This window comes from Heterodontus francisci, chromosome 35 (assembly GCF_036365525.1).
Source record: "Heterodontus francisci isolate sHetFra1 chromosome 35, sHetFra1.hap1, whole genome shotgun sequence".
NCBI classification, from domain to species: domain Eukaryota; kingdom Metazoa; phylum Chordata; class Chondrichthyes; order Heterodontiformes; family Heterodontidae; genus Heterodontus; species Heterodontus francisci.
In genome coordinates this window covers 44,490,792-44,513,689 of record NC_090405.1, presented here as the reverse complement: position 1 = coordinate 44,513,689, position 22,898 = coordinate 44,490,792, and the positions used below count along the sequence as shown (strand labels likewise).

The 22,898-nt window shown below is 42.8% G+C and overlaps 1 protein-coding gene and 1 long non-coding RNA gene across 6 annotated transcripts in view; one reads left to right on the top strand and one right to left on the bottom strand.

Annotated features, from left to right (window-relative positions):
* Positions 1–14,619, bottom strand: part of LOC137350650 (uncharacterized) — a 30,039-nt gene extending 15,420 nt beyond the window's left edge. Inside the window, exons 1-2 of the long non-coding RNA XR_010969469.1 lie at positions 14,529–14,619; positions 10,150–10,356 (exon numbers count right to left, since the gene is read on the bottom strand). This is a non-coding gene — a long non-coding RNA (uncharacterized lncRNA). The remainder of the gene's footprint in view (positions 1–10,149; positions 10,357–14,528) is intronic.
* The window catches only part of LOC137350649 (CUGBP Elav-like family member 4), an 856,190-nt gene that overhangs the window by 385,968 nt on the left and 447,324 nt on the right, over positions 1–22,898 (top strand). The window lies entirely within an intron of this gene.

The window sequence follows — 22,898 nt, the reverse complement described above, 5'->3', positions numbered from 1 at the left end:
ATCAGCACAAAATCAAATAACTAGTAATCTCTGTGTATTGATACTGGAAGCAACACTATGATTGAGTTGATTGCTACAACGAGATGAAATAATTACAGGCATTCAAATGAGGCCCATGCAGCAGTTTCTTTTCTAGAGGCGTTCATAGTCTCCAAAGGATTGACAGCTTTCTGATGTCTTGCGTTAAGGTGCATCATCTTGACTCCCTAGTGACTCAGTCAGGGAAGTTTCTAAGTTGGTGAGATTTGTTGGACTGAGCACAAAGCAGAAGTGAGGAAAGGAGCAAAGAACAAAGGAAAAAAGAAGACAGAGGTTGTACAAATTAATGTACTTTAAATTCTTCATTTTTAACTGGTTGTTTAGTTAAGGGCAAACATCAACAACGAACTTATATTTATATAGCACCTTTAATGTAATAAAACGTCCCAAGGTGCTTTACAGGAGCGTTATAAAACAAAGAATGACACCAAGCCACAGAAGGAGATATTAGATCAGATGGCCAAAAGCTTGGTCAAAAGGTAGATTTTACGCAGTGTCTTAAGCGAGGAAAGTGAGGCGGAGTGGTGTAGGGAGAGTGGTGAAGGCACGGCCACTGATGGTGGAGCGATTAAAATCAGGAAGGCTCAAGAGGCCAGAATTAGAGGAGCGCAGATATCTTGGAGGGTTGTGGAGCTGGAGGAGGTTACAGAGATGGGAACAGGCGAGGGATTGGGAAACGAGGATGAGAATTTTAAAATCAAGACATTGCTTGACCAGGAGCCAATGTAGATCAGTGAGCACAGGGGTGATAAGGGAATGGGACTTGGTGTGTGTTAATGTAGGTCAGTGAGCACAGGGGTGATAGGGGAACGGGACTTGGTGTGAGTTAATGTAGGTCAGTGAGCACAGGGGTGATAGGGGAACGGGACTTGGTGTGAGTTAATGTAGGTCAATGAGCACAGGGGTGATAGGGGAACGGGACTTGGTGTGAGTTAAGACACAGGCAGCCGAAGTTACAGAAATAAAACTTTTTTCAGCTTGCATGCTGAAATACTTCCCAAAGTGGTAGGCTCGGGGAGACAGGAAATCCCTTGATCAGTTTAAAATATGCAACTCTGCATGGGTTTGCAAAGCAGCGAATCCACAACGCAGGGAAAAGCAGCAGCTTCAGCTAAACTGGTATAAAAGACAAGATAGACTCGCGTTTATATCGCGCATTTCCTGACCTCAGGATGTCCCAAGGCACTTTGCAGCCAATGAAATAATTTTTGAACTGTAGTCACTGTTGTAATGTAGGAAATGTGGCAGCCACAGAGGCTTCCACAGACAGCAGTGTGCTTACGACTAGATCATTTGTTTTTTCGATGTTGGTTGAGGGATAAATATTAGCCAGGACACTGGGGAGAACTCCCCTGCTCTTCTTTGAAACATGCTATGGGATCTTTTACGTCCGCCTGAGAGGGCAGATGGAGTTTAATGCCTCATCTGAAAAGCAGTGCCTCCAATAGTGCTGCACCCCCTGAGTACTGCACTCGAAGTGTCAGCCTAGTGAAAATTTGGAATAGTTGACAGAAGCTACATGACAAGTGGTTGATTTAAAGCACTGAATAATGGAGCTGCCAGTGTTTGAGCAAAAACAGACATGAATCTTAATCACCACAGTATTATAAATTAATATGATGTGCTCATTATGCTAATGACTTAATGCCTCAAAAAGAAACCATTTCCCAACTACAAAGTAAGATGGTTTGTTTCTGGGTCATCACTGTAAACTGTCTGAAATATGACTAGCAATGTCATAATACAAGTTTGATGATAGGGAAGGGGAGGGAAAGAGTCTTTTTATAGAGCTGTTGCTAAACCCTGCTGTCTCCTTCCAATTCTCATCTGTTGTAGTTTTTATCTTTTAAATTATGCAGTTGAATTTGAGCAGGAGTGTATAGCACCATGTGGTGGAGAGATGTTAGTTTTCCTCTTGTGATCTGCTGTCCCTTTGAGTCCTTGATCTCAGCAATGGCAGATGCACCAAGTAGGAAATGAGTTCTCCCCATAGATTCAGATGATTTCCTCCCTTCCACAAGCAGCAAAGAACCATTCTTTAACTATTCTCCTTCAGGATTCAAATACCTACTTTTCCATTCCCCCGCTGTGGGTTCGTACTTAGACATGTTTTCTATCTCACCAGGTTTTAGTCACATCTTTTCAAGTTCAGATGCGGCTCTCCCAACCAGTGAAAAAGGGGTCAAATGCATACTTTGTCTCCATGTGTTTAGACATGTAACTCCACATATCTGAGAGGTTCAGATACTTTTATCCCAATCAGCCTAAAAGAAGTCAATTCTATACGCCCTCGTCACCAGGGTTTCGATGCATAACTTCTGTGCATCCATTTCTCCATGCTGGGGTTCACACTATCATGCTGGGCCATACTAGACACTTGCTTGTACCACACTTCACTGCCAGGGTTAAGATGCTAAACCCACACTGCCAGCTGGCCTGACTACAGGGAGATGGTATTGTTGACTTGAGCTGGAACATCAGGAGGGCTTTCCGACAGCTGAGGCCAAAACTTTCCAAGTACCAACAGGCATAAACAGAGATGCCTCATTTGGTAGAATTGTGTTTTGGAATTAAACACCCATCCCATCGTTTAACCTCATAACTGGCCAAGACTTAGGTGGGATTTACAACAATAGCATCTCGAGATCCTGAGAATGAACATGTTAGAGTGTGATGAATTTTGACTTTAGCTCAAAAAGAAATGAGCGAAGTAAATTTATATAGCACCTTTCATGTCCACATGGGGAGCCTCAAAGTGCTTTACAGCCAATGAAGTACTTTCAAATGTTATCACTGTTGTAGGAAATACAGCTGCCAATTTGCGCATAGCAATGTTACAATGACCAGGTGATCTCTTTTTTTTTGGTGATGTTGATTGAGGGATAAATGTTGAGCAGGACACTGGAGATAAATTTCCTGTTTTTCTTCGAAGTAGTGCCGTGTGCCAGTAGGGGACATAGCTTAAAAATTACAGCCAGACCTTTGAGAAGTAATATTAGGAAATACTGTTTCATGCAAAAGGTGGTAGAAGTTTGGAACTCTCTTCTGCAAATGGCAGTTGATGCTAGATCAATTGTAGCCAAAGGTTTTAAGAGATGGGGGGGGCAAAGGTGAGTATATGGAGTTAGGTCACAGATCAGCCATGATCTCATTGAATGGCGGGACAGGCTCGAGAGTCTAAATGGCTTCTCCTGCTCCTATGCTATTTATGTTTACCTGAGAGAGCAGACAGGACCTCAGTTTAACCTCTCACCTGGAAGACAGCACAACACAGACAGTGGAAAAACTCAGTCAGTATTGCATTTGGAGTGTTAGCTTAGGTTTCGCGCTCAAGTCCCTGGACTGGGATTTGAACCCATAACCGTCTGACTCAGAGGTGAGCATGCTACCAACTGAGGGTACAGGAGAAGGAGAAGCATGCAGGATGGCATTAATTAAAGGTTAGACAAAGCATGAGAACCAGGTTCCGTGTAGTAATGATCAAATTACTGAATTCCCAATGGCATTCCTGCTTTGTTGTGCAGTGGGCAAGCAGGGTAGTCAGACATTTCCCCCAGAACGAGGAAGGGAAATGAGGTAGAGAGTCGTAGGGAGAACCAAATATGCCAAAACTGCATGCTATTTTCCTCCCAGTGTCACCAACTATGCTGTGTTCATTACATTGTATAACTCATTCCTCAAAACGAAGAAACTATTTATCTTCCTCATCTGACCCATTGTCCTTTTAATAATCGAAGTTGTGAAATCAAATCCTGGACATTAGCAGTACTCCTGGCTGGTCTCCCACAGTCTACTCTCTATAAACTTGAGATCATCCAAAACTCTGCTGCCTGTGTCTTAACTCCCACCAGGTCTCGTTCACCTATCACCTTGTGCTCTCTGACCTACATTGGCTTTTGTTTTTATTTGTTCATGGGATGTGGGTGTCACTGGCTAGGCCAACATTTATTGGCCATCCCCAGTTGCCCTTGAGAAGGTAGTGGTGAGCTGCCTTCTTGAACCGCTGCAGTTTTTGGGGTGTAGGCCCATCCACGGTGCTGTTAGGAAGGGAGTTCCAGGATTTTGACCCAGCCACAGTGAAGGAACGGCAATATAGTTCCAAGTCAGGATGGTGTGTGTCTTGGAGGGGAACTTGCAGGTGGTGGTGTTCCCATGCATCTACTGCCCTTGTCCTTCTACGTGGTACAGGTCGTGCATGTGGAAAGTGCTGTCGAAGGAGTTTGGAGAGTTTGTGGCTCCTGGTCAAGCAGCATCTTGATTTTAAAATTCTCATCCTTGTTTTCAAATCCTTCCATGGCCTCACCCCTCCCTATCTCTATAATCCCCTCCAGACCCACAACCCTCCGAGATATCTACGCTCCCCTAATTCTGGCCTCTTGTGGCCACACCTTCAATTGCCTCGGCCCCAAGCTCTGGAATACCCTCTATACACCTTTCTGCTTCTCCGCCTCACTTTCTTCCTTCAAGACACTACTTCAAACCAACCTCTTTGACCAATCTTTTGGTCATCTGACCCAATGTCTCCTTTTTGTGGCTTGGTGGCATACATTGTTTTATCGTGCTCCTGTAACGCGCCTTGGGATGTGTTATTATGTTAAAGACTCTATATAAATATAAGTTGTTATTGTTGTTTAAAGCCCTGAACATGTCAACAAGAAATGAGCAGGACCGGCCAGTGAATGAATCTCCCGTTCTTTACCTCTTTTGCAGCGAGGTGGCTGATCTCTGCTCTCTGTCTACTCCAGGGCAAACTGGAGAAGGGAATGAGATCAGAAACTTGGCAGTCCAATTGATTGTGTGCACAATGTGAAAATGCATCTTAAAGGTCATATTTTTTGTTACAATTGAAAGTACAGCACAAACCCTTCAACAAATAAGATCCCTGCTTTCGGGGTTAAGAAGGAGCCACCATAAAGTGAAGTAGATCAATCTATCGCAGGCGTTAATTGAGAATTTCCCCTGCTTGATACATTCCTCTGAATTTGAATGGTTTCCTTGGTAATATCTAGAATGTTAATTGCATGTATAATGTCAGATTATGTTGATGTCCCCTATTATTTGAATGTTTATGCATGTGTCGCCTGTCTCAGCATCTCGTCATAAACAAGTCATTTTGACTTAATCGAGTGCTGCTATAAAGTGGCACACTAAATCGATAAATAAGTTATGGGCTGTATTTCACTTCTTTTTGGATCCTGAAACTGAAATGTTAAATCATTAAATTACTCCCAAACAATTGAAGGGTGGGAAACATCTAAACAACTAACTTGGTGTCTACGTTCTCGAAAGGAAATAAAAACCTTTGCACTCAGACCATTTATAATGACCGACTGCCAGCCATCTTCTGGAACCCAGGTATAATTCTAGCTTTAAATCAAAATGATTAATAAGGCTCCTTTATGACCCAAGTAGTACACATTGATGATGAGTCTTGTTTGTTTAAAGAGGCACTACCTTTAATGAAAAAAAATGCTTGGCAAATTGTTACTTTGCATTCATCAACGGGCAACACAATTTTGCATTTATATGTGGCGCTGCTTGTCAGCTGGTTAGCGACAAGAATGAGGTACAGCTATTCAACTGTTCTTTTTCTGCCTGGCAACAAATATTGTTCCCCCTTTGGGGCGGTGCAGTGTTTAGCACCGCAGCCTCACAGCTCCAGCGATCCGGGTTCGGTTCTGGGTGTTGCCTGTGCGGAGTTTGCAAGTTCTCCCTGTGTCTGCGTGGGTTTCCGCCGGGTGCTCCGGTTTCCTCCCACAGCCAAAGACTTGCAGGTTGATAGGTAAGTTGGCCATTATAAATTGCCCCTAGTATAGGTAGGGGATGTGGTAGGAATATGGGATTAATGTAGGATTAGTATAAATGGGTGGTTGATGGTCAGCACAGACTCGGTGGGCCGAAGGGCCTGTTTCAGTGCTGTATCTGTATAAAAAAAAAAGGTAGTCCAAATGATGTATGATCCATCTCATCAAGATCTGTAATTTATCCCCCCCATATACATGATTGTCTTTAAAGGTACTAGTTGGTTTCTTGTGTCAGCTGTGGCCAGTGGGTAGCACTCTCACCTCTGAGTCAGAAGGCTGTGGGTTCACGACCAACTCCAGAGAATTGAGCACAAACATCAAGGCTGGCACTCCAGTGCTGTACTGAGGGACTGCTGCACTGTTGGAGGTGCTGTCGAGACCTCGACTCTTCTCTCAGGTGGACATAAAAGATCGTATGGCACTATTTTGGAGAAGAGCAAGAGAGCTCTACAATATTTCTCTCTCGAGCTATTGCTAAAACAAATTATCTGGTCATTGTCATGTTTTTGTTTGAGGGAGTTTGACGTGTGCAAATTGGCTGCCGTGTTTCCCACATAACAGTGACTACAGTCCAAAAAAAGTGCTTCGTTGACTGTAAAGTGTGTTGGGAGGGCCTGCAGTCACAAAGCCTTTATTGCTCATGGAAAGTAAGGCAAAGGGTATTTTCCTCATTGGCGAGGCTGCAGGTACGGATCTGAAGAGCTGCAGCATAAGGAGCTCCAACTAGTGGTAGAAGTGTGGAGCTGCAGGTTTTAGTTTTGTTTTAGTTTTTTTTGTTTTAGAGATACAGCACTGAAACAGGCCCTTCGGCCCACCGAGTCTGTGCCGACCATCAACCACCCATTTATTCTAATCCTATACTAATTCCATATTCCTACCACATCCCCACCTGTCCCTATATTTCTCTACCACCTACCTATACTAGGGGCAATTTATAATGGCCAATTTATCTATCAACCTGCAAGTCTTTGGCATGTGGGAGGAAACCGGAGCACCCGGAAGAAACCCACGCAGACACAGGGAGAACTTGCAAACTCCACACAGGCAGTACCCAGAATTGAACCCGGGTCACTGGAGCTGTGAGGCTGCGGTGCTAACCACTGCGCCACTGTGCCGCCCATATCTGACAATGCCGCCCGGGTCTGACAATGTGACAGGCAGCTTAATAATTCTATTGAGATTCCACCTAGAAGTGTGACAGAATAGTGCTGCCCAATTGAAGAGTGAGAAACATAATAGAAAATTTAATCTAGCTAGATGATTCACTAGAGTGAATGCAAAAGATGAAGTTCTCTTGCAGTGAAGTGAGCAATTCTGTTTTTAATGAGGCACTGTTGAAATGAGAAGAAACAACTAGCAAATAGACAGCAGGTCAGTCAGTATTGGAAGGAGAAAAGGAAGATCGTGATGCTTTGGGTTGAGTCTCTCACTGGAGCTGAAGGCTGCAAGTTGTGCATTTCAACATGGTTTGGAAGAATAGACAATGAGGAGAGGGTTAGGGAGCTGGCAGTCACACCGGTCACAGAAAGAAGGTGGATTAAAGGACGAACAGATGGCTTAATCAAAAATGGCCAATAAGTAAGAAAAAGAAAGTCTTGCATTGATACAGCACCTTTCTTAACATCAGTGTAGTGTTCAATGGTTTAATTGATCTGTGTTTGATTGTGTTGGTCTGTTCACTGATCAGTGTTGACTGTACTTAATTGCTTAAGCCATAGGTGGAACGTAGAGGTTATGAAACTGAAACTGCATGCAAGAAAGTTCTGGTAAAAAAAACAGACCGAGTTCTGTCGAGACAGTGTGTAGAAATCTTGTAAGTGCTGAGATATTTTAAAGTACTGTAAATAAATCTGTTGTTGACTTAGAACTAGTGTCATCTCTGCATTGCTCTAACATAGATCAGATATATAAAATATCCCAGCAAACTGGCAAATACATAACACTCAGACATCCCAAAGCACATTACAGCAAAAAAAAAATACTTTCGAAGTGACTCCACTGTTGTAATGTAGGAAACATGGAAGCCAATTTGTACACATAAGCTCCCACAAATAGTAATGCGAAAATGACTGGATAACTTGTTTTGGTGGTGTGGGATGAGGGATAAGTATTGGATGATGCAGATGTTAAAAAGGGCAAAAGAAGTGAGGGTGTATTGACATAGGAGTGAGAAAATGGTAAAATGGAGAGAAATGCAGTCGTGCACATCTTGTTAAAACACCACAATTGCGCTGCTCATGAATGAGAAAATGATGAACTCCTCTTCTAACACTTCTCCCTTCCCAAAAGAAGAAAAAGATGTTGGTTAACATTTTTCGTGAAGTTTGTTGCCATTTTAATATCTAGCTTGGAAATAGTCCCAGGTGGGTAGGGTCCAATTTAGAACCTTTGTCACTATGTGCTGTCCCAAAGGACAAAACTGAAGATTCTATTTGCTCAGCTCACGGTTCCAATTGAAAGTTCTGGCACAGTCACGGTCATGGTTTATTATTATCCAAAAGAAATGAGCAGGTGAAGCCGACTACTAGTGTCAGCATTCGCTCAGTGGGTAGTTCTCTCCCCACAGAGCTTAAAGGTTGTTAGTTCAAACCTCACTCCAGGACTTGAGTGCAAAGTCTGGGCTGATACTGCGATATAATATTAAGGAAAAACTGAGAGTGTTTATCTGGATCAGGTGTCATCGAGGTTCCGTTGCTTGTTCTCATTAGGTGCAAAAGCTCCCATGGCACTAATCAAAGTGGAGCAGGGAATTCTTCCGATTTCGCAGCCAACCTTCCTCTCTCTCGACCAACATCATCGAAAACAAATTGAGTCGTCGTTCCTCTCATCGCTATGTGTGGGATCTTGCTGTGTGAAAAATAGCTGGTCCATTTCCCAACATACAGCAGTGACTGCACTTCAAAGTAATTCACTAGAACGTTCAGAAACATTTCTGAGAGATTTTAAACATAAGCTGCTCTTTCAATTAACAAGTCCAATTTCACCTCAGAACAGGATTCTACCTGTAGCAAGCAAATCTTAACAAGGGCTGCCTGAAGTCTAACATTGCTGTAACTTCAGTATTGTCAGATCAGCATATGAAATATGTTGGGCTGGCCCAGTTACTATACGTGTGAGGTGAATAAATAGCCGAGAGTCAGTTACATGGCTAGTAACTTAATCTAAGAATTGAGGTGACCTCATAAACAGAGAGAGCAAAGCTATAAATATCATCTCAAATCCCCATGAATAGGTTGCAGCCTTTAACCCACTCCCAAGTGTCATCACTCAGTGTGAATATATATGTATAATAGAGGTCATGTGCACATGGAGTTGAAAGTTCAAATGTTTGCTCTTTTGTTGAATGTTCTGTCGCTTTGCTGCTGTTCCTGTAAACACACTGGAGTCTCAGTACAGTGATAAATGACTTTAAACATAGGCGGGTTTTTTTCCCTCGCAGACGCAGTAGTCGGATAAATGACTTTTGTGCAAGTCTGTCGTATCATTTTACAATATCATTACTAAAAGTTTATCGGAAGCAATCTCCAGGATGTTTTCAAAAGAAGGGGCAGTGCAGAGCGAGAGGCAATCAGGTCTTCAAATCCTGGACCATGTTGGTCTTGTCTTTGATCATCATCATTATATTCTCTAAACTCTCTAGCCTGTTCCTTTTAAGTTTGGAAAAGAAAACTCACTGTGGACCTTCAATTCTCCACACTCCTATTAGCCATACTCTCAATTATCTACATCCTGAAATAACTGCATTCCCATTGCCCATATGCGATTGTCCGCTCTCCTGTTATCCATAGTCTCAATCATCTGCAAGGATTGTCATGAAAGTCAGGTTTATGCAAAGTAATCATAAAATAAGTTTTTTTTTAAACAGACCCAGCAGGATAGTTAGTTCCAACCTAAAGGCCCAGTATTTGGTACAATTTAGTGGTTGGGCAGCTCTGATGTTTAGCATTAAGTCAAATTGACCAGAAAGACTTATGTGACCAGCCAGAATTTCTGCCAGAATTTAGGGATCTTATTTTTGAAATGGAAAAATTAGGGTCTTGTCTTCGCCTGCTGGGAAATTGAGCGATTTAATCAATCAGAATTAAAAGTTTAATACTTCAGAGTACATGCAGGAGAACTTTCAATTATCCAATTGTTATTATACACGGGTGGTCTCCTCTATCATAACAGATAATTGAGAATCCAGAGTTTAAGAGGAGGTGCTTCCATCAGGATATCACTTCTCCACATTGGGAAAAGTTCTTTAGCTGCCCTTGTTATCCACAAACACATAATGCAGTGATGCATATTGTGTTGAAGCACTTACGATCTTTCAGAAGGAGGCCATTCGGCTCGACGTGTCTCTGCCGGCTTGTTTGAAACAGCTGTCCAATTAGTTCCAACTTCCCGCTCTTTTTCCATCAGATTGCCAGTGGCACCTCTTCAAGTATATATCCAATTCCCTTGTGGAAATGACAATCAAATGTGCTTTCACCGTCCTTTCAGACAACCGATTCTAGATCATCGTAACTGGCTGCATCAGAAAAAAAGCAGATTATCTGGTGCTTATCTCATTGCTGTTTGTCGGAGCTTGCTGTGTGCCAATTTGCTGCCATATTTCCTACATTATAACAGTGACTACACAAAAGGAGTACTTTAATGGCTGTAAAGGGCTTTGGGAGAGCCACAATATAAATGCAAGTCTATTTTTCAACTAACTTAAAAATTCGGGACAAAAGCAGTGAAATGATTACCCTGTAAAAAAAAATTCCTAACTTTGAGGGGGGGGTAACTTAAATGTAAAGACCTTTTCACTTCCCTGTTCTTCGGATGTTGCTCTCAGATCTTTTACATCCACCTCAAGGCATTTGGTTTATATATTTAACAATTGCATCTGAAAGATGGCACTTTCCTTAATACTGCGCTGAAGTGTCTGTCCAGGTTTTGTGCTCAAGTCTCTGGAGCAGTACTTGAACCCACATTCTTCTGACTTGGAGGTAAGACTGAGCTATTCCACATATAACAGCAGATGAGGTAGAAGGACAGGTAGATGAGGTGGTTAAAAAGATACTTCCCTTTATTAGCCAAGGTATAGAATATAAGAGCAGGGAGGTTATGCTAGAACTGTATAAAACACTAGTCAGGCCACAGCGAGAGTACTGCGTACAGTTCTGGTCACTGCATTACAGGAAGGATGTCATTGCACTAGAGAGGGTACAGAGGAGATTTATGAGTATACTATCATTTTAGCTGTGAGGAAAATTTGGATAGGCTGGAGTTTTCTTCGGAACAGAGGAGGCTGAGAGGAAATTTAATTGAAGTGTCGAAAATTATGAGGGGCCCAGATGGAGTAGATAGGAAAGATCTATTTCCCTCAGCAGAGAAGTCACTAACCAGGGGGGAGGGGCAGTGGGGTGAATAGATTTAAAGTAATTGGTATAAGGATTAGAGGGGACTTGAGAAACTGTTGAACCCAGAGGGTGGTGGGGGGCTGGAACTCACTGCCTGAAAGGGTGGTTGAGGCAGAAACCCTCATCACATTTTTAGAAAGTATTTTGCTATGCACTTGTAGTGCTGTAACCTACAGGACTACAGAGCAAGAGCTAGGAAGTGGGATTAGGTTGCAAAGATCTTCTTCAGCTGGCACAGATGTGATGGGCCAAATGGCCTCCTTCTGTGCTGTATATTTTCCATGTTTCTATGATGCATTGTATATTGCATACTATAATTCCCCTGTACTGATGAAACACTACCTCCTCTATTTTACCATGAAAGTGCCAAGCCAGGTGTACCAGTATATTAATACGCATTGAGTGTGCATATGTCTCACAGAACCTGCAAGTTCATTGCTGATTGGAGTATTTTCTGAGTGTTTGAACGGAAGGGGTGGAATTGTCTGAATATAGCTATCATTTTTTAATACATTCTTCTGCAAGAGTACAAAGCAATTTCCGAGCGCACTAGCACAAGAAATAATTAGAGCAAAATAGCTTTTTAATGTTTTAGGTAGGAGATAGCCATAATTGTATTGCTGTTACTGAGGATTTTGTAACTGCCCCCAAAAAAGCCCAGGGCAACATGTCCTCAAATATCCATGGCATTTGTTTCCAAATGAAAAATTAAAAAAAAATCAAATGACGGATGAAGAAGGAAAAAAAAAATCATTTTTTTTAACATATTTTTGTTTAATGATGCACACAATCCCTTAAGGCGCAGAATTGATTGTATGTTATAGCACAGTAAAAGAATCTCTAGCCTGTCTTTGCTAGATGATGCAGAGGGATGAGACAATTTTGGAGGTAAGAAAAACAATTCTTAATAAGCAATATGATGTATCATCCAGATGCAAACATATTATTTCATATTAATTCTTAGTTAGGCTGTTCATGAATTTCATTTCTTAAAATAATTTACTGGGTTTAAAAATTCATTACTAATCTTATCCTTTAAATTAAATGTGGGTAAAGAATTGGAAGTTAGACTGGAAGCAGTCTGGAGTTGCTTCTCCGGCTCTGGTGTCCCATCAATGGTTGACCACGTAATGTACGTATATATGAAAATGATGGGCAGGATAGGACCAGCTGACCCATCAAGCCTGCCCCATGCAGTCTACTGGCCTTGGTTGGGAGGGGCGATAGCAAAGGTTGGACAGGTCCAGTGCACTTCCTGTTGCCGGGTGCTGAAACAGAGACTGGAAAATTCTGAACCTGCCCTCCAGTCTACAATTGTAAACAGAGGTGACTTGCTCCCCAGTCATGGTAATTCACCAGCTCTTGAAACATTAAGGAAAGTAGAAGAGGAGATGACTCGAGAAGTTGTAGCGAGACAATGCCAAGCTCGCAGATTGCAGAAGGAACAGGAGCTATAGCAATAAGGAGTTCCGCAGCTTTGCAATCTGGGCAAGGAAGAGAGCAGACAAAGTGAAGAGATTTGGTTGGGGTTTTCAAAATGATGAATAGTTTTGGTAAGATTAAATAAGTAAGTAATTGTTGCCAGTGATAGAAGGGTCGGTAAGCAGGGAACACAGATTTAAGGTGGTTGGTAAAAGTACCAGAGGAGGTATTGTTTTACACAGCGGGTTATTGCAAGGGTGATGGAAGCAAATTCAATAGTAATATTTAAAAGGGAATTGGATAAACACCTATCGAGAAAAGAAAAATTACAGAGTTATGGGGAAAGAGTAGGAGGGTAGAATTAATTGGATAGCTCTACCAAAGAGGTAGTTCAGGCACGATGGGCCAAATGGTCATCTCCTGTGCTGCATCATTCCATGATTCTATTGAATTAGGAGGTGGGATAAGGAATTGAGAGATGATTACATGTCTCACTTCGAAGCAGGTCTCAAAGGGAGTGCAGGTAGAAGAATGGGGCTATGGACGTAAAGCTCATCTGTAACCCATGCTCCCTTCTGAGCTTATCTTCTCACTGGGGGCAGAGGACTGTGGAATCAACCCATTAATGTCAATACAGGGAGAAGCGAAAGTTTACAGCATGGCACATTTAGACTACAGAAAGTGCAAGGCCTTGCGAGTGACATCCATTTGTTTATTTTTCCAATTATTTCTTGCCTTCGGCATCAATCACTTGTAGCTTTTCCTCACCGCGCAGCTATTTGTCAAATATTGTTCCTTTTCTCATTTTTCTTTCTTCACCTTAATGCCTGTGCACAAATTTTTGGCGAATCAAACAATCTGAGCAAGAACAAATCATATGACCCAGATGCATTTGTTGGGAATTTAAAAAGATCTAAGACCCATAGGGAGGGAGAAGGAGCAACTGGCTATCAGTTCAGAAGTTTAGTTCGATCGGACTTTTTATCATTATGCACAAAACTTTAAACTGATGCAGTTTGGGTCTCAGAACTACGTAGGTTAGGACTTGCTCACTGGCTGTGTTGTTAATCTTGGATGAGTAGCCACCACCCTGCAAATAGTCCTTTTCAAGCACCTATCCAATTCTCTTTGGAAAGTTATCATTTAATCTGCTTCCACCACCATTTCAGGATATAAGAATTGAATAGTTCAAAAGAACTTCTCCTCATTTCCCCCTCTGGGATTATTTTGTATAGTAAAAGAAATTTGAATTCTTCTCCAATCGACTAATTTGGCATTAATTGAATTATTCTTGTCACTCTTTATCGTACTGTGGACATGAGCTATCCCATTCATCTACCCAGAAACCTTCAGGACATACTCCCAGCATGCTGTACCCTTCTCTTTTGGGGGAAGGTAATGCAGATCGTCTCCCCCATCCCCAACACATTCTCCTTTAAGAAATTCGGAGTGGCTTATAGTTTATTTAATAGATTCACCTTTGGATAAGACACCCATACAGTATGATTTAATTATATCCCAAGGTAGTTAATTTCCATTGCGATGATTAAAATTGAAGAAATATATATAATATTTAAAGGATTCCTTTCATTAAGAAATGACAGACGGGGAGTTTTGCCATCCTCTTGAGTTTAGTTGTAAGAAAGGGATTCTCTTGATTTGTATTTGAGAAGTAAGGAGGCATGAATTTCAGAATCCCTTGATAGGTTAGTTAGTAATTAATTATTCCATCTATAACTATGGGTTAAGAGCCTCGTCAGAAAAATCTTCATTCAATTAACCATATTCACTCATTATTTAGGAAAGCTACGATTAGTGGCGTTTCAACTCCCACAGAGCGGGGGAATTTATCTGAAGCCATTGCGCATCCTACCTTAAGTGTTTGAGTTCCCTGCACTCTAAAGGTCTTCTCTCCTCAAAGAAAGACTGAAAGAAAACAATGCCTTTGAAGCACAAATCCACAGTGTAGTATGGGTACTGAATCATACAAGCCAAGTTTGATGTCTTACCCGAGCTGAGTGGAATGTTATAATTATCCTTCATCCAGTTAGTTATGACAAATAATGACCCAATGACCCATCTTGGTAGACCATTCATTATGGGTTGCCATCTTGCAATGTCAACTGTAATATGCAGTCAACTCAGAAGGTCGTCTCAAACAGTAAAAGGTCAGTTAAATGAAGGACTTCAACCCCTAACTGTCTTCAGTGATAAATTACTTATAAGGTCAGAAGTGCAATCAGAGACCAGAGTGAATAGAATATTGAATATTTAAAAGGTGGTGATTCTGTGGAGAGTAATTCAGTCTTTCAAGCCCGTTCCACCATTCAGTTAGTTCATAGGCAATCTGTCTCTCAACCTAATTTGCATGCCTTTGCTCCATTTTCCTCGATCTCAGTCTTGAAAGTTTCAATTGACCCAGCATCCACAGCCTTTCTTGGGGGGGCGGTGGGTGGGGGGGGTGGCGGGGGGGGGGGGGGGGGTTGCAGGGGGCGGGGGGGAGGTGGAGTGTGGGTAGAGGAGGAGATGTGTAAGAGTCACCCTCATGCCTGCCATCAAAACAGATTAACTGGCTGTGAACACATTCTCCGCTGTTCGGCTGCACTTCAGAAGTGATCCATCAATTGTGAAGCACTTTGGACCATCCTAACCACGTGAGGAGATGTTGTTTATACACAAGCATTTTCTCCCTTCTCCCCACAGCATTCAGAAACCCCTAACGGAGATGAGAGTAAAGCCCCCTTTATCATTTGTTTAAAGCCAACTGCATCTCCAAACAGTCGAGTGACACTGAAACTTACCTACGCAAATTAACTATGTTTGCCCTAAATAATTTTAGTCTGAGATTCTACTACATTAAACACTCGTCTCTGACTGCACTTTGTTGACACACACTCCCTAGAATGGACACTTGGGCAAGGTACTGGAGGGCTCCGTGGGACTGTACACCAAAAAGCAGTCAACAGCTTCACAAGAGGAGGAGAGGGGAAGATGGAAGGAAAGAGCGACTGGTGCTCATTGGCGTATAGGCTGAAACAGTTCTCGTTTTATGAACATACATATAAATATATGAACTGGGCGCAAGAGCAAGCCACTCGGCCCCTCGAGCCTGCTCCACCATTTGATAAGATCATGGCTGATCGGATTGTGGCCTCAACTCTACTTTCCCGTCTACCCGCTATAAGTTTTCAGCCCAAGATTTGTTTCAATGCCAATCTGAAATCTAAAGGTGTTGGGATAGACGTACGCCCCTGCCATCTGGGCGGAGCACTGGGAGGTATATTGGGCAGGTGACACAGCCCACATAGTCTTTCTCCTGTTGGAATGAATTGAAGGAAAGTCAGGATCTCGTGGACTCCATCTTCCCCCCTCAGGTGGATCCCGTATCGCTACTTTGAATAAGAACTGTGGAGTTCTTTCCAGTGTCTTGGCCCATGCTTATCCTTCAATCAACATCACTAATACAGATGATCTGGTCATTATCTCAATGCTGTTTGTGTGCACGAATTGGCTGCCATGTTTTCTACATATCAAGAATTAATTGGCTATAAAGTGCTTTGAACTTTATACTGTTGAGCAAGTTGCTGTATAAATGCAAGTCGTTTCTTACAGTTCAGCTTCTCCTTCTGATGTTTCTCTGCACTCCACTCAAATGACGCTTTATGCTTAGGCAGTAAAGGCAAACGTGACTCCCGCAAAGTTTACATGTTTCTGTCGGTAGGATTTTTGAAAACTTAATGACCCATCAAAAGGGACCTCTATTTCAGCACAAGGTCCTATATCATAACAAAAAATATTAGGCAAAGTCCTGCCTTGTCTTCATTACAAAGTAATCATTCTTGTTTGCAGGCGATATCACTTGTGTAGCAATTGCAGGTTCCAGGCTCATCATTGACCCTCGAACAAGAGAGAGTAATACATGGCCGAAATTAGGCTTCTTAATAAAGTCATTAAATGTCTTTTGCCCAGTGAAATGTTTCTACTTTATTTTGAATTTAAAAGAACAAGCACAGACAGGATTGCAATCTGATTTCCAGCGAGAAATTACCGCTGGTGATAAATTTCAAAGCTGCTTCATTCAAATTATCTGATGATGCCAATTATTTTTAGCACCATAGTCCCATTTTTGAAAGAAGGAAAGACTTGCTATAGGAAGTCTTGAAGCATTTTATGGCCAATGAACTACTTTTGAATTTTAGTCACCATTGCAATGTAGGAAATGCTGGACCCAATTTACACACGGCAAGCTCCCACAAATAATGTGATAATGACCAAATCGTCTGTTTTAGTGATTGAATAAATACTGGCCAAGAGACTCGGGAGAATTCCCTTACTCCTCTTCAACATCGTGCCATAGGATCTTTTACATCCAGCTGAAAGGGAAAGGTGGACCTTGGTTTAACCCTTTCCCAAAGGACTTATTATTTGAACATCTTGCTGTGCCGTCACATTGCTAATTCAAATTGTTTGGATAGTTCAGTTCTTTATATCGCACCCAAAGTGGCTTTATTCTAAACTGACTGTCATAGCTGGTAATACTGACCATAGGAATTACTGGGTGAACATGCAAAGATAAATTGGGCAGCAACCCTTATAGACCATACCAACACACAATTCAATAAAAACTGAAAAGTTCCATAGCCTTTGCTCCAGGGAAAAAACAATTCCCTCCGTTTCAACATTTCCAAGATCTCTTTCCACCTCGCCAGGTCCCCCAACAGTCACTTTAAAAACGTAAACCATTATATTAAAGCACTTTGAGATATTTAATCGTGGAAAAGTTCACGATAAATGCATGTGTTGTTACTGGCGTCATACTCCTACCACTACCCTCTTGCTAACTTGTTCAAATGATAGCCCCATTTGAGTTTTAACTATTAGGCCCCATGCCCTTACAGGCTTAAAATCCACTCAGTTGCACCCCACATTTACCCATTGTTTTCTCTGAGGAGTATATTCTAGCTTTAGAATACGAATTGTAGATAAGATAACCAGAGGCTTTGTAACCTCTGTCTATTAAACTATTAGTACTTCAATCAGTCGTCATCCATTTCAGAGACCCAAAGCACCCATCCACAGGGATTGTACCATTTAGAATAGAGAGAATTCTTTAAGCATCCTATTACCACTTTGCTCGCCCCTTACTGGCATCAGTACATGAAACAGTTCTCTTCTTCCCACCATCCCTGTATATATTCTTTGATGAGACGAGGAGAATTTGTTTTCACTCAATGAAATACACTGCTTGAAAGGGTGCTGAAAGCAGACTCAAGAGTGACTTTCAAAAGGGAATTGGATAGCTACCTGCAAATGAACGATTTGCATGGCTATGGGGACAGAGCAGGGGGAGTGGAACTACTTGTATAGCTCTTTCAGAGAGCCAGCACTGGCACGATGGGCTGAATAGTCCTCCTGCAGTGCTGTAAGATGCTATGAACTATAGAAAGTGTAGTCTGTTACACTGAGTAAAGCCACTGGGCATTAATGCAAAGGAATGCATGTTATTTGGCACTCTTGTTTAGAATGATGCAGAAAGTCAGAGATTCAAATGCACGTTTTTAATTGCAGTCATCTATCAATGGGCTGAATTTTATCAGTGTACGGGTAAGATTTTATGGCTTGCTATCAGTCTCAGTTACAGCAGCAAGCGCACACAAATGGGCAAGGGCATTAGGAATTAATCCTTTCAGGCCTCCCAGATTCGGCAATAAAAACACAGAGAAGTGGAGTATCTTCGACAGAGCAGGACTACTTCCCGATTAGGGTGGGGGTGGGGCAGCTGCTTTTGCGAAGAAGTAAAACCATCATCAGCATTGCCCTTGGAAGGACCATTCAGCATCTCAAAATGGCACAGCAGTTCGGTGATTCGGCCCTCGGAGAACATTTGTTCCTTAGGGGTCTGAAGAGGCTTTGAGTAAAAAAAAAAAAAATCCACATCTGCAAAGCACGACTCGAGTGGGACTGTGCCGCTGGTTAGGACGGCAATCTCATTTTCCTCTCGACTCCCTTAGCTGTAAGTTGACTGTTGGAGTCAGAATATACTGGTAGTTGGTTTTTAAAATGAAGGGTAATGGGTTTCACAGTCTGAGGTCAAACCCATGTGTAAGGTCATTTCTGGGTGCTGACCCCAGAGCACTGAGGCAACACACATGTTGCAATTTTAATATGGTAATTCGCGCCGGTGGAGAGGGGAAGGAGGCGGGACATAAGCAGCAGCAGGATCGATTTAAAGGCCAGGTGACCGCAATTGCTGTGGTTGCCCTTTGTCCTCGTGCTGCTGAGGAGCTGAGCAGAGGGCAGAGGGCAGTGGGCAGGGACCCCCCCACACTCCCCCCCCCCCCCCCCCACTTCTCAAGGCAACACCCCATTTTTCTGATGCCTCATTGTAAGTGCTGCTGGAGGCAGTGACTGAGCACAGAAACATCCCGCCAGCGGCAACAGGAAGCTCGCAAGGCTCACCAAGAGGTAATGAGGTCAGCAGCAGAGGAGTGGGGAGGAGGAACTGGGGGCAGTGCAGGAAATGTTTCAATGACCTCCTTCAGTCTGGCAAGGTTAGTCTAAAGACAGACCCAGATGGCATGCCTCCTGTTCAACCGTCACCAGATTGCAAAAGAGAGGGGCATCCTCAGGGTGCATAAAGTTCTCCTTCCTATGTGGCATGGCAGCATACCTGAATAGCATGGGGACTGCTCTTCAGTTATTCTTTAGCCTTCTCTTCATCCTCATCTTCCTCCTACTCATCAGTTGCATTGTTTCTCAGCCTCCATGGCAGAGTGACATACTGGAGTGACAAGCCGCGTCTACAAGGGATTACTCTTATCCAATAACAGCCATCCATGAAGCTCTGATGGCTTCATGAAGAGCTGCTTCCACTTTAACGTTTAGGGAGTGGAATCTTTTCCTATGCATGCAACCTTCCTGGCTGGTCAGTCGGTGCCTTGTTGGTCACATGGGTGCAATCGATGATCCCCTGCACCTGAGGGAATCCAGTGTCGGAGGCAAATCCCACTGCCCTTTGAGCTCAAGCGCTGATATCCACCTTGAATGCAATGTAATCCCCTGCCCTCTCGGACAGAGCATCCACCACCTCTGTAATGTAATGATGTGTTGCTGCCTGCGAGATGCCACCAATGTCTGCTGCCATTGCTTGCAAGACCCTGTTGCAAAAAAGTACAAGACCACTGTAACTTTCAGAGGTATGGGAAGGCCATGGCGACAGTTCCTGCAAACCCTCGGATGACCCTCAGCAAGGTAACACCAGTCACCTACCACCTGCCTGGAAAGGCATAGTGTTCTATGGTGCTGATGCTCCACCATGTTCAGGCAGCTTCTCCTTTGGCAGTAGACCCTAAGGGTATTGGCTTTGTTGCCTTCCTGCCACTCATTCCTCACCCCTGTGCCCCTGTTGCCAAGGGGTCTGCAGATGCTGTTCCTCATTGCTCGTTGATCCAATCTTGGTGTAGCTTAATCCCATTTCCTATTATGTCCTTCCTTCCTTTCCATTGGAATGTGGAGTCTTCCTGAATCCCCCCCACCCCCTGTCATGAACCCATGAGGCCCGTAAACAGAGGGACCCATCCACCCCCTCAAAACAGCTTCCCCCACCAAAAAAATGCCCTTGTCAAAAGTGAAGCGATATGGCCGATAATTCTCCTCACTCTGTACAACTGGTTGTCTGTGAATGAGGGCCTTCTCTGAGCCTTCCCTCTTCCATGGTGCTTCTTGTTGCTGTCCTGCAATTCTAACTCGCTCCCTGCTGTGTCACCTCCCTGCCTTGGTTGAGACTCTGTGCAGATCCCGCGCCTTCAAAAGAAAATTCAAAACTGGCCCTTAACGAGTTGACAACAAGCTCGTTAAGAGACTTAACTGGCCATTTATGCAGTTCGGGAAGGCGGCGGGAGGAGGGGGAGCGGTTCCCTCTCGGAGCCTTTTAAACTAGTTTTATGTTAGAGACTACCCTCCCTCTCATTCAAAAAAAAAAATCCCTCCGACATTGTGTCCTTCTGATATCGTCTTGCTGAGTTTCAGAAAAATTGAATTACCTAATAATTTCAATTAAGCAATGTAAATAACGCAGTAAAGCGGGAATCTGATGTTAAAAGAAATTGGGATGCATCAGATGATTTGAATGAAGAGGAGCAGACATAACAGGATCTCCACAGAACAAATTCCATTATATACTCCATAGATCAAACATTACTGTGGGTGATATTCGTGAACAAATGCTTAATGTGTTTGTATGACCTTTTTCTCTATTTAACGAGTGCTAGCCTATTTTAAATAAATGGGTCAACATCTGCGTTAAAATTGCAGACTTAGGAATATCACACAAACGCGTTAAGCCTTTTTCCACTGGTAAGTTCTAGCCTCATTATTACAAATCATTTTTGTGACTGCACTGCAAACCCAGCCTGTTATTAAAAAATTACCATTATACCAAAATCTATTACAAACGTCTCATTAGTGCAACTTATTGTTATAAACTGCTAATAAACGCCGTTCCGACAGCTTCTCTTTATTGTTAACCTTCTATTATGATAAATTATTGTTATGAAGCTCCCATTATAACAAAACTCTTTGATTCTGTCTCTCCTCAGGATTGAACTTTCTGCAATATTAGGAACGAATGTGATAATTTGACCGTAATTTAATTTTCTTTTAAAGTTTACCACATCTCAAACGTGCAATAAATAACTTTGAAGTATAATAGCTGTTGCTTTGGGAGGCATTGTGAGCACAGCAAGGCCACACAAACAGTCGTGAGATAAATACCCAGATGAATCTGTTTTGAGTGTTGTTGGTTGAGCGAGTCCAAGATGTCCTTGCTTTCTTCAAGTTGAGTCATGGGATCTGTGATGTCCACTTGAATATTAAAGGTTTAATATTGCTTTAACAGCCTCATATAAAGGAAAGCACTGCCAACAATGCAGCACCTCTAATGGCAATTCAACTTAACTTATGGTTCTACGGCTTTCTAACTCAGAGGTGAAAGTGCTCCCAACTGAGCCATGCTGACAGTGTAACAAGGGTGCTAACCCATTTTAAAGAAAGTGATTAAAATAATGGATAGGGGAATTATATGCAAGTGTGTTTATCACTGTGTACGACTTCAACCCATCTGTAGACTTGCTCCCTCGCCTGCAGGATGCTCCAGAGATCTCAGACCTGGAATATATGAAGCTCAGATAAGGAAGCTGTTCTTCTCATGTTACCCTACAAAGTCCTGAGAGTTGATGCAGCTCTGAGCAAGAAAAAAAGAATCCGTTCACTTATCAGGAGTGTTGATATGCCTGGAGTGGAAAGCAGCCCATTGTGGTTCAGTCACAATCAGCTTTGCTTCAGCCGACACTAAGTGATGTTAGCATCATGTCGCATTCCTCCCATTGACACAGGGGTCAGTTATTCAAGTGAACTTGTCGGCCAGGTTCAGATTCAGAATGGTTCCAGGCTACGATCAGGCTGCTTACTAGGGTTGTTACTCAGATCGGACACCTTCCTGGAGGTCTCATCACATGATCTCCTGTCTCCCACTACTCCATCCCCAACATTGGTTGGCTGACGTGTCCATCCTTCCAGCGTCCCGCCTTTCTCTTGCCAGTTGAGAAGCGAGCAGACTTTTTGATACCGGAATGGAAGGTTCGCAAGTACAGTCAAACAGCCTCTTACCCCATCTCTCCAGTGTTGAACGAATAAGCAGAAAGGTTCAAAGAATGTGTTTTACAAAGCTGACAATGCACTGGGGATCAATCTTCAATTCATGGAGAGTCTGGGATAATCTTGGAGGGTTGGCAACTCAACTGCTTATGGATGAAATTGAAGTGTTTCTTAAAAGAGGGCAGTTTGGCAATCACTTCTTCCGACTTTGTTGTCCAGTTGACCTGAATTGAATTGTCCATTCTCAGCTGTCTCATTGCAAGCCAATATCGTCCCTCTGCCATCAATCAAACCCAGACTCCCTAACACACTGTACCCTGATTTAAATTATTTACCCCTGATGCTAAAGCATTTCACACATAGCGTGAATGCTGGCTGAACATTAAGCCAGCAGAGGCCACCAAGTTAACAGAGGGAAAAGGAAAGCAGCTTGGCATATCACTTAGTAACAGACTTTACTGGAGTAGCACAGCTGTACAAATCTTGGATTTTTAGATCTGGCATAAATTTGTGGCATTCTGTGTTGTCAGCAATGAATGGTTGAGTCTGCAGTGACTTGCAATATTAGCCCTGCGAGATCCCCGGAAAG